Here is an 11,351-nt window from a genome sequence, read left to right on the forward strand (position 1 = left end):
GGTTCACTCCGTGGTCTGGGAACATCCCAAGTGCCTCGGGGCAACTAAGGCTGTCTGCCGCAGCTCCTGAGCCTGTGCTCTAGAACCCGGGAACCGCAACTGCTGAGCGCACGTGCCCTGGAGCCTGTGCTCGGCAACAGAAGTCACTGTAGTGAGACGCCCACGTCCTGCAGCTAGAGAGTGGCCCCCACTCGCTGCAGTGAGGCAAAGCCTGCGCTCAGCAACGAAGACCCCGCAAAGCCCCAAATGAATAAAGAAACAAAAGACTGAGAAGCTCCTTAACTTTCTCCCGTCTAGTCTAAATAAATCCACTCCTACCATGTACCCTCCTTCCTTGCTTGGCAAGTGTCCGCATGGATAGAATTCATTTCGGAGGGCAATTTGGAAGCAGACATCCAAAGCAGTGTACGTAAACAGGTGGTTATTTATCTCTCTGCTCAGCCCTTTCATCTTCAGGGCTCCTTCTTTAAGAAATCAATGATCACAGTGTCTCAGAAAGATTCAGCCATAAAAGCATGTTCATCTCATCAAGAGAAGAAGCAACCTAACTTGCCCAACCACAGGGGACTGGTTAAATGAATAATGCTACCTTGTCACGGTGGAATATCATACGACCAACTGGTTGGTTAGCAGAATGTAAAGAAGAAAGTTCCAAGCGGACAAGGTTTTAGTTCTCCCATTCATTTATTTAAATTTTTTTAAAAAAGTTATTTGCTTGACTGCGCCAGGTCTTAATTGTGGCATGCAGGATCGCCTACCTTCACTGCGGTATGGGGAATCTTCACGCGAGCCCTTAGTTGCGGCATGCGGGATCTAGTTCCCTGACCCCCTGCATTGGGAGCATGGAGTCTTAGCCACTGGACCGCTAGAGCAGTCCCTACCCATTCATGTTTAAACTGTTGCATTTCCAGGAAATAGGACAGTGCCTGGCATACAGTAGGCGTTCGATAATTTGTTGGAGGATGAACAGATGAGTGAACGCTGAACAACATGGAAAGAGCATTTTACGGATGTTAAATTATCCGTGTTATCCTATTTTGCATAAATATGCAGCTCAAATGTATGGAGAACAAGTTTAAAGGTAATAATATGATAAGCTTGGTGATTTCCAGGCTTGATAATTTTAGGTGCTTTTCTTTCCTGACTTCACAGCTATAGGTATTTTCTATAAATGTATTCAATAAGTGTATTACATCTGATGTAAGAAATAACACATGTTATTTCTTGATGACTCTGAAATCACATGTGGGTGATGACTAGGCAGCCCTCCAACCCTTCTGATGAAAGGTCTCTACTGCCTAGATTCAAAGTTCTCCAAAGTGAAGAGCTCACATCTTCCAAAACTTAGAGATGACAGCTCCTTGAGAACACGTGGTTTCAAGCCCTAGGAGCCCAGGTTCCTGCTGTCCAGCTCTGGGTTAATGCTTTGACCGTCAATTCAAAGCTCCATGACCAAGATGTCAAATCTGGAATGTTAATCCATGACAAAGTGGGAGATTTCTCCTGTTTCACTGTGGAAATTCTGGACTCTGAGTATCAAGGAGCCCGGCCACACTCGTCTGGATGCAGCGTTTAGGATCCATGTGGTTCTGGCCCGCATAGCCTCTATCCTGCTGTCAAACCAGCTTCTCCAAAGGCTGGGATGCCGGCAAAGACCCCTGATGTCCTCAAGGGCCCTCCAGAACCCATAGGAGAAGATGCTCTGGGTGGCAGGGATGGGGGGTGGTGGGAAGGGTTAGACCTGGTAATGGCCAGTGGTACTTTGTAAACAAACAAACCATACTGGTGAAAGGAGTTTCAGTCATCAGTGCTTAAAGGGGAGGGGAGGGGAGTGGAGGGGAAGGCTTTGTAGGCAGGGGGTGGGATGCCGAGGAAATGAAAGGATCATTCCGAGCCCACCCCAGATGGAGGAGTTTTTTTTTTCCGTTTGTGGGTACGATCAACTTCATCAGACACACTAGAAATTGTTAAGAAGTAGGAAAAGTCCCTGTCATTGTCTTATTGACTTACTTGTTTGTTTTTCGGCCATGCTGGGTCTCTGTGACTGTGCTGGCTTTTCTCTAGTTCCGGTGAGTGGGTTTCTCATTGTGGTGGCATCACTTGTTGCTGAGCACAGGTTCCAGGGTGACCGTGGGCTTCAGCACTTTCAGCTCAGGGTGACTGTGGGCTTCAGCACTTTCAGCTCAGGGTAGACCGTGGGCTTCAGCACTTTCAGCCCCCGGGCTCTAGAGCGCAGGCTCAGTGGCCGAGACACTCTGGGCTTCGTTGGTCTGCAGCATGTAGGATCTTCCCAGATCAGGGATTGAAGCTGTGTGTCCTGCATCGGTAGGCGGATTCTTTAGCACGGAGCCACCGCGGAAGCCCTCTCATTACCTTTTTATTCTCTTCTTTTTTTCCATCCAGTTCTTTCCCATCTTGTAATTTGAATAAACTCCAGTGGTGTCTCATCCAACTCAGGTTTAACTCGACGGCATGTGGGGTCCCATCACGGGGCCTTCGTAGGAAATCCTCGAGGGCCTTTGGACGATTTACAACAGTGTCAGAAACTGGCCCCTGTTTCTAACAGGGCGGGGGCCTGGGAAACCTCCCAGGCCCTCCAGCACCCACACGGTGGCTCCATGGTGACCTCAGCGAGCCTGCGGGTCCTCAGTGACAGGGTCACAGAAGCAGCGTCATTGATGACGGTGCAACAGTTTGAGCTGAGGCCCGAGTGCCAGGGTGGAATGGGGAGAACGTGATTTGGGGTTGGGGAGGCACTTGAGGAAGCCTGAGGGTCACCTCTGTGCATGTGGCTGGGTCCAGAATGCCAGGCTGCCCTCAGGAAGAATCCCAGACATCAGAGACCACCCAGCTGTCCGCCTGTGATAGGGGGACATCTGGGGACCTCTGTGGATATCCCCTAGCTGTTCCTGGAATTCTGGGTTCCTGGCTCAGCCAGTGTGTTTAGGGTGATACCCACCCTCCCAGTCAGGGTTCAAGTGGTCACCCTCGACTCTTCCCTCCTAGCGCCGGGCGCCCTTTCCACTCCTGGGGAGGGGGAAGGAGACAGCTCTCCAGCTTGTCTGTCAGGTTTCAGCGGCACCAGAGCCTGTGTTATTGGGTTGAAATGGGATCGACTGGTTTCCCGCTAGGAACCAGGAAATTCGAGCCTTGACGCGTTGAATGCCAGCGCTGACTCCTCTGCATTTCTTTGCAGAAACACGCGTTTCCTCTCCTGCTCTCCCTTCCTCCCGTTCTGCCTTGCTTGGTTGTTACTCTCAATTTTTTCCTACTTAGCCATGATGCGGTGGTTCAGGAAAACTCTTCCAGGACCCCAGAGATCAGACAAGAAGGGCTGCCTAGACTTGTGGACACAGAAGGGGAAGGAGATGGTTGGATGAACTGAGAGAGTGGCGGGGAAACATATACACTGCCATGTGTAAAAATGAGATAGCCAGTAGGAATCTGCCATACGCCTCAGGAAGCTCAACCCGGTGCTTGGTGACAGCCTGGAGGGGGCGGGATACCTATCCCTGATTCAGGTTGATGTACGGCAGAAACCAACACAATATTGTAAAGCAATTATCCTCCAATTAACAATAAAGAAAAAGAAAAAGAAGGACGGTCCTGTCTTGGGAGGGGAACAGAGTGGGGCCTGGAACTCTGCTCTACTTCCTCCCATCTGTACCCCCCAGGGAGGCTGGAGGGGCTCCAGGGAACCCCTTCAGGGTCTGAGGGGAGTCTCATACAGGGAAGAATCACTCTCTCAAACCTCAACAAAGACAACCCTCACCCCTAAACAGAGAAGGCTTAGGAGGAGACCAAACTTCTCGTTGGAGCTGCCGATCACACGTGGCAGGGTTGAAAAACACTTTGAAGGTTGTTCAGCTCATCTTTTTCACCCGCGTTGAGCAGATGAAGAAACTGAGGCCACCGGCTCACAGCCCCCTGGCAGTTGCACGGCCTCCCGGGGACCTGGCCCACAGATGGGTGCTGTCACCTCTTAGCCGGGAGGCCTGGGGTCGGGGGGCCCCAGAGGCATCCGGCAGCAGCGAGCCGTGGCGGATTTCTGTCACGTTACATAATGGCGGGCAGGTAATAACCCCTCCGTCTCTGCCATCTCGCCGCATAATGGGGAGGAAAATGAATTCAAATGTCATTCGCTACAATAAAAGAAAGTATTCTTGGTGCTCACAGCGTTCAGCGGGGCCGAGGCGAGGGCCAAGTGCGTTCTCAGTGAATCACCTGGTAAAGCAGCAGTGAGGGGATCTCAATTATTCCCTGCCAGCGTCGGCCCGATGCGGCGTAATCACCAAGGTTATTTTTACAGGTGAAGCCGAGGACTGCGTGCATGTGTGCATGTGAGCACCAGTGACGGGGGCCAGGCGTGTGCACACGGGCGCCTGGGGTGCGCGTGCCTGTGTGCCGGGGGAGAGGGTGAGAGTGGGCTTGTGCACGTGTGACACTCACAGCTGTGGGCGTATCGTGTGATGTCCCCCCCTCCCCCGACAGCCAGCCCCACAAGGACCAGATTCCTTCCCAGTGTCACTCACTGAGGGTTCCTTGGTGCCCAGCCTGAGGTCTGGTACACAGTAGGTCCTTAATAAATACCTGTCAACTACATACACAAGTCACCCAACCCCGCTGCTCCTTCCTCCAGTATCACCCTCAGGTCTGACTGCTTTCTGGCACCAGCTGGCACCCCCACCCCCATAGACAAAGCCCCCTCATCTCGACCTCCCTTCCTCCACGGTGGCCCCTGCAAGTCCATGATCTGAACACTGGCTAGGGGGTCTGCTTAAAACTCAAACGGGAGCAAGCCACTCTCCTGATTAAGAAAACAAAACAAAATAAAAACAACCCAGGAGCTCCCCATTATACCCAGAAATGAAGTGAAATGTCAGTCACTCAGTTGTGTCTGACTCTGCAACCCCATGGACTGCAGCCTGACAGGCTCCTCTGTCCATGGGATTCTCCAGGCAGGAATACTGGAGTGGGTTTGCCATTTCCTACTCCAGGGGATCTTCCCGAACCAGGGATCGAACCCAGGTCTCCTGAACCCAGGTCTCTGCAACCCTGTGGACTGTGGCCTGACAGGCTCCTCTGTCCATGGGATTCTCCAGGCAGGAATACTGGAGTGGGTTTGCCATTTCCTACTCCAGGGGATCTTCCCAAACCAGGGATCGAACCCAGGTCTCTTGGATTAGGCAGATTCTTTACTGTCTGAGCCACCAGGGAAGCCCAAATAATACCCAGAACAAAGCCCCAAATCCTCTCTGGAAATTTCCAGGTCCTGAGTGGGCTGGGACCCGCCTACCTTCTCTCTCACTGCCCCACCCCCTCCCCCCATCAGTTCTTCCAGGGAGAGGGTGGTGGTGGTTTTTCCTGCCTCAGGGCCTTTGTATCTGCTGTTTCCTCTGCTCTCAGCACAGCCTACACCTTCTCGTCCTTTGGGTCCCCCTTAAGTATGGCAGGGAGAAGGCAACAGCACCCCACTCCAGTACTCTTGCCTGGAAAATCCCATGGATGGAGGAGCCCGGTAGGCTGCAGTCCATGGGGTCGCGAAGAGTCGGACACGACTGAGCGACTTCACTTTGACTTTTCACTTTCATGCATTGGAGAAGGAAATGGCAACCCACTCCAGTATTCTTGCCTAGAGAATCCCAGGGATGAGGGAGCCTGGTGGGCTGCTGTCTGTGGGGTCGCACAGAGTCGGACACGACTGAAGCGACTTAGCAGCAGCAGCAGCAGCAGTAAGTATGGCAAGCCCTCCTGTCCATCCGCCCGCCACGTCCCACCCACCCTTTGCTTTTCTCTAGCACAGCTTGGGGTCCTCAGGACATTCATCTCCATCCACGAGGATCTGATGTCCTGGTTTCTCTGCTGGACTGTAAGGTCCAGAGGGCAGGGCCTCGTCTGTTTGCAGAGTGTTGTGAGCAGCCAGCCCGGCACGGGGCACGTGGCTGGTACGCATTACCTGCTAGCTGATGACTGGTGAACGGGCTGGGTGCGGGCGCCCCCGGGGGAGGGGCAGGCCAGAAGCCGCCCATCTGCTGAGCTGGGAAGAAACACGGTTCCCCAGCTGCCTAGCGTGCTTCCCCTCGGAGCCCGTCCCACCACTGCGTCTGCACTGGTTCTTACTGCGTGTGCATTTAAAGGGACTTGCTTTTCATTTCAGTTCGAAACTTTCTAACACTGCTTTGAACTGACGACTTGCCGGAAGTGAAAACTCAGTCCTGAGTTAGAAGTGCAAGCGCATTTCAGACTAGCTGGCCGGTGGTGGGGTGGCGGTGCTTGTCCTCAGAGCCCAGGCTAACAACTCCCTCCGTTAGATGTTTAAGACCCAGCAGCCTCCGGGTGCGGTTTTCTGTGCCGTTATCAGGAGAGCTGGAAGATGACCACGAGGGCTGGTATCGTCCTGCTCTTCAGTGGTGTTTGCCTCGCTGTCTATGAATAGCCCCCAGCCCACTCTGCGGCATCTGAATCCACAGTCCAGTCCCCAGGAAGGCGAGCACATTTCAGCTCCCTCCTGACCACCCCTGCGACCCCTCAGCGTCCTTACATTACACTCCAGGGGGTAACTCTGGGTCTCGGGCACCAGACTGGGGGCCACTGGCTCCGGTCTCAGGGCCTCACTTTTCTCTTCCGATGAATGAAGGTTCCCCACCCTGAACCATTTTGCCTGGCTCTCCGCCAGCTGTGAGGATCGGGGCGGGGAGGGGGGGGGGTCCCGAAGGCCCAGCCCCCATGCCCTGGGGGAGGAGAGGTCTCAGCTGGGGTCTTTCCTGAACCTCCAGCAGCCTCCTGGGACAGTGTGGAATTTTTATTTTTCTGTCTTTGTCTGCAAGGGAGAAGTGTGGGCCTCTTTACATAATTTTCATTCCATGGGGCCGGGGAAGGGGGTCTGCACAGGTGTTCTCAAGAGGGAGGGGGGAGCTGGGAGCCCCCAGGAGGCTGTTATTGGCAAGAGGCCAGACATGCCTGTTTTTCAGGACAGAGGGAAGGGAGCATGACTGAGCGCCGACTGTCTACTCACCTGTGTTGGAGCTGTCACACAGCCCCCAGCTCTTAACTCCTTCCAACAGCCCACAGGCAGGGACAGCTGCCACCCATTTTACAGATCTGGAAACTGAGACTCAGGGAAGGAACGTGCTGGAGGTCACACAGCTGGCAAGCGGCAGAGCCAGGGTTGCACCCAGGTCTGCATGGCTCCAAAGCTGTGCCCTTAATTATGGTGCTTTCAATCTTTTTGTCTTTTTTTCTCAAAGGACAAACAGGAGCCTTCATACCCCTTCCATCTGCAGTATGCTCAGCTCCAGTCCCCTGCTGCCTGCTGTAGGTGATCTGAGCCTGAGGATCAGAGAGATTAAGCGGCTGGCCCCAGGTCACACAGCAGGTTGCCAGGAGGCCTGGTGTGAGCCTGGCGGGGGCCTGGGAGTGGGGGGCTGAGTCTGAGCTAGCTGAGATTCCTCTGGGGGGCCCCCTGTCCACTCTCTGCCTTGGGCCCCATTGGGTCCGGGGGCGGTGCCTGTGACATTGGCTGGAGCGTCCAGGCCAGTATTTTAGCCGGCCGCCGGGGGTGCACGCAGTTAATTAGCGGGGCTCAGAAAGTTCATCAATAATAGATCTGGCGGCTGCAGCTGATTGCCGGTGCGTGGCGGGCGGGGAGGGCCCGTAAATCAGCCTGACGGGTCCTGACCACGGCGGCCCCTCGCCACCAGAGCGCCACCTCGAAGCCAGAGCGCGGCAGGGCTGGCGGGGGAAGCGGGTTCCCAGCCTGACCTGGGAAGGGGCCGCCCCACAGCCCTGCCCGCCCCCTCGCAGGTTCTCTTAGTCTGGTGCTTCTCATTCCCCTCCCCACCGTCAGCCCGGTCCCCGGCGGTCCCCTCATTCCTTGCTTGTTCTCCATGCAGCCTCCACAATGGCAGTGATGGGGGGCTGGAGCCCTCTTAGAACTCTTCCTTAGCCCATCCAGCTTTGGATGGGGGTGCTGCACCCCTCTATAGTCAGGGTTCAGATCCCCTGGCCAGATCTTGGATGCCTAGGTTTCTGCCTCTATGAAACGTAGATTAAATGAGTAACCCTGATGTCAGGTTAGTGGGCTCACTCACAAATAGGCCATGCAGTGCTGGGGACCTGTCATCCCCTAGAAATGGGGGTACTGCCCCCTTTCCCTCCCACCTGGGGCCACACCCAGCACTTGCCACACAGGCCTGCACCCCCACCACCTGGCCCTCTGGTTTTCCTGTTCATGAGACATGCTGCAGGCATCAGAAACCCACTCGTGCACATAAGCATCGTGCACACATGTGCCTACCCATGTCAGCTGTACACGTGCGTTCTGGCTCACTGCGCAACTCATAGTTTGGGGAGAAGGTGTCCTGGCAGAGGAAACAGCATGTGCAAAGGCCCTGGGGTGGGGGGAAAGATGTATTCAGGGACTATAAGAGACACTTGTGGCTGCTGTGGCCACATTCCTGTTTTTTCCAAAGAGATCTTGGATAAGAGCGTGTTTTGTAACCTCATGTAGAGTGTGACAGTTTTTTGCACAATCTTGACAAGTAAATGCTTCTCAGATCCAGGTCTTTCAGCTTGCCTCTGTCCTGCCTTTGACCACAATGTTTTCAGTTCAGTCGCTCAGTCGTGTCCGACTCTTTGCGACCCCATGAATCGAAGCACGCCAGGCCTCCCTGTTTATCACCATCTCCCGGAATTCACCCAGACTCACGTCCATCAAGTCCGTGATGCCATCCAGCCATCTCATCCTCTGTCGTCCCCTTCTCCTCCTGCCCCCAATCCCTCCCACCATCAGAGTCTTTTCCAATGAGTCAACTCTTCGCATGAGGTGGCCAAAGTACTGGAGCTTCAGCTTTAGCATCATTCCTTCCAAAGAAATCCCAGGGTTGATCTCTTAGCCTCTCCTAATTCAGCCCCTCTTCCCCTATCCCACTGAGGGGCTCAGGTCCCTGTGGCTAAGCCCAGAGCCTTCAGTTTTGGTGAGAGCTGGGCTGAGGAAGGGCGGGCCAGGAGGGAGGAGGCCAGTCATAAATTTCCAGAGAGTTGCTGCTGGCAGCTCTCTGCCTGTTTTCAGAGGCCATAAAATTTTACTAGAGTGAGAGCTTCTGCCCACGAGTGAAGCCACGCGGGATTAGAGCCCGCCAGGGTGTCAGGCCTCAGGACCTCCATCACCTGCCAGGCTACACCACGCCAGGCCTCATTCTCTCTGCCTGCCTCCCCAGGAGACTCAGAACTGGCCACCACCTGCCCAGGGCAGCACACTTTACAGTTTAGGAAGGAATTTCCACCAGCCTCACAAGGAATCTTCCAGACCTCCCAGGGAGCTGCCAGAGCAGAGTCGCCAGGTTCCTTTGATAAATGAGGAAACAGGCTCAGAGAGGGTGACTTCACTGCCCAAGGCTACACAGCAGAATAAGCTGAGGGGGCAGACTTGAATCTAGGACTTCTGAGTCCTCTAGCCAGAGTGCTTTTTCACCCTTGGTTTCTTTTTATTTATCCACTCATCCACTCATTCTTTCTGTTTGTTTGTTTGAAAATTTAATTTAGTAGTTTTGGAGTGAATCCCACAAATTCATTCGCATCTTTTCTTCAAATATAAATTGATTGAAAAAGTAACATATTCTTGTTGTAAAAGATCCAACTACAGATAAATGTAGTACCACAAAATGTCATCCACTCATTTTCTTTCCAGCTCCCTATCCACCTACTCTCCCATCCATCCATCCGTCCATCCATCCATCCATCCATCCGTCCATGCATCCTTCCACCCACCATCCATTCAATACATACTCGTGAATATTTGCAAAGCACAAAGGTAAATAAAACACAGCCCTGCCTTCAAGGAAACAAACAAACAGTGACAAGGTGACGAGGGAAAAGGTCAGCACACACCCCAAAGGCATCCGCTGTTCACAGAACCGTGTGCTCCATGCCGAGGATGGGAGCGTAAATAGGGCAATGGGGCCACTGTCATCCACCATCGCTCTAACACTCCCTTGTGTCTGAGGCTTGCTGTGTGCCAGCAAGTGTGAGACATGTCGACAGTCAAGCCACTGATGTGAAGCATGAACCTACCATGTGCCAGGCCTCTCTTGGTTGATGTTATTTATTAAGCGTCCCAGCCTCGTGAGGTCTGGGTGTTCTGACTCTGGTTGGGGCACAAGGGAACTGAGGCTGGAGGGATGGAACGGTTGAGGGGTGCAGCGGGAGCCAGGCAGGCTGTGCGGGGCTTGGTCCCAAGGTGGCTGCAAAGCAGAGGCTTCTGGGAAGAGCCTGCGGTGGGCACCAGGCAGGTTCAGCCTGGCTGCGGCCAGCACAGGAAACATCTTTGCCTGGCAAACAGGATGGTCGTTTGCCGTCTGAGCATTGGTGCATGGGTGCAGGGAGGGAGAGGGGCCCAGAATAGATCCTGCCCTTCCTCTGCCCCTGCTCTCTGCCTGGCCCCCTCCAGCCCTTCTACACCCCCATTACCCCGCCCCAGTGGCCATAGCCAGGAAACTTCACGGTGAGGCATCATCTTCTGAGCCTTCCATGGGCCTGAGTTTGCAGAAGGGAAACAGGCTCAGAGAGGGGAAGTGGCTGGCCTGGCAAGACCCTGCTTCCATCTCCAGGCCCAGGGCTCTTATAGGATCTGGAGTTGGGGGAGAAGGAACTGCTTTTGGGGGTCTTCCCTCCCTCTGACAGAGCTGCCATCTGAGCAGATCTAGGTTCCCCTGCTCTGGGCGCCCCCAGCCCTGGTCTCTGCACCCCTCTCCCCCAGGTACTGCTCTCAGCAAGCTCTCACCCTGGGGAGGAGCCAGGGACAGGCCTTCTGCAGGTATTTCAAAGGCCCTTCCTAAAAGTAGGGACTCTGATGGGAGATTCTGGCAGAGTGCAGCTCTGTCCAGGTTCTGGGGTGAACTGACTACCACCCCAAACTGCACCTGTGGTGCCAGGAAGCCCAACCTCGCCTGCTGTGTGATCTTGAGCTGAGCACACAACCATTCTGGGCTTCACGATAGCTCTGGAGTTGGATGTCTCTTCTTGTTCTTGAAATTCCTGATTTTAAGATTCTCTCACCTTCAATATTCTAAGACTCTGGGATTCTCAGACTTGATCTTTCCAGAATTTTCTCCACCATGTGCACAGTGAGTGTTTTGAGAAGCATCGCAGGGTGAGCTAAGACTCCAGGAGGGTTAATGGTCCCCCAAGGTCACACTTCCTAAGTGTCCCCACTTCAGCCTTGTTCCCCACCCCAAAGGGGTTTGTACTGTGGCTGGTCAGTCAGCAGGGCTTCCTGAGAAAAGGATGACTCTGTTGATGTGATTGATGTTAAACCAATTCCTTCTTCCATGACTCTTTTCCAGCAAGGTGTG

The sequence above is a fragment of the Capra hircus genome, chromosome 17 (genome assembly GCF_001704415.2).
Source record: "Capra hircus breed San Clemente chromosome 17, ASM170441v1, whole genome shotgun sequence".
NCBI lineage: Eukaryota > Metazoa > Chordata > Mammalia > Artiodactyla > Bovidae > Capra > Capra hircus.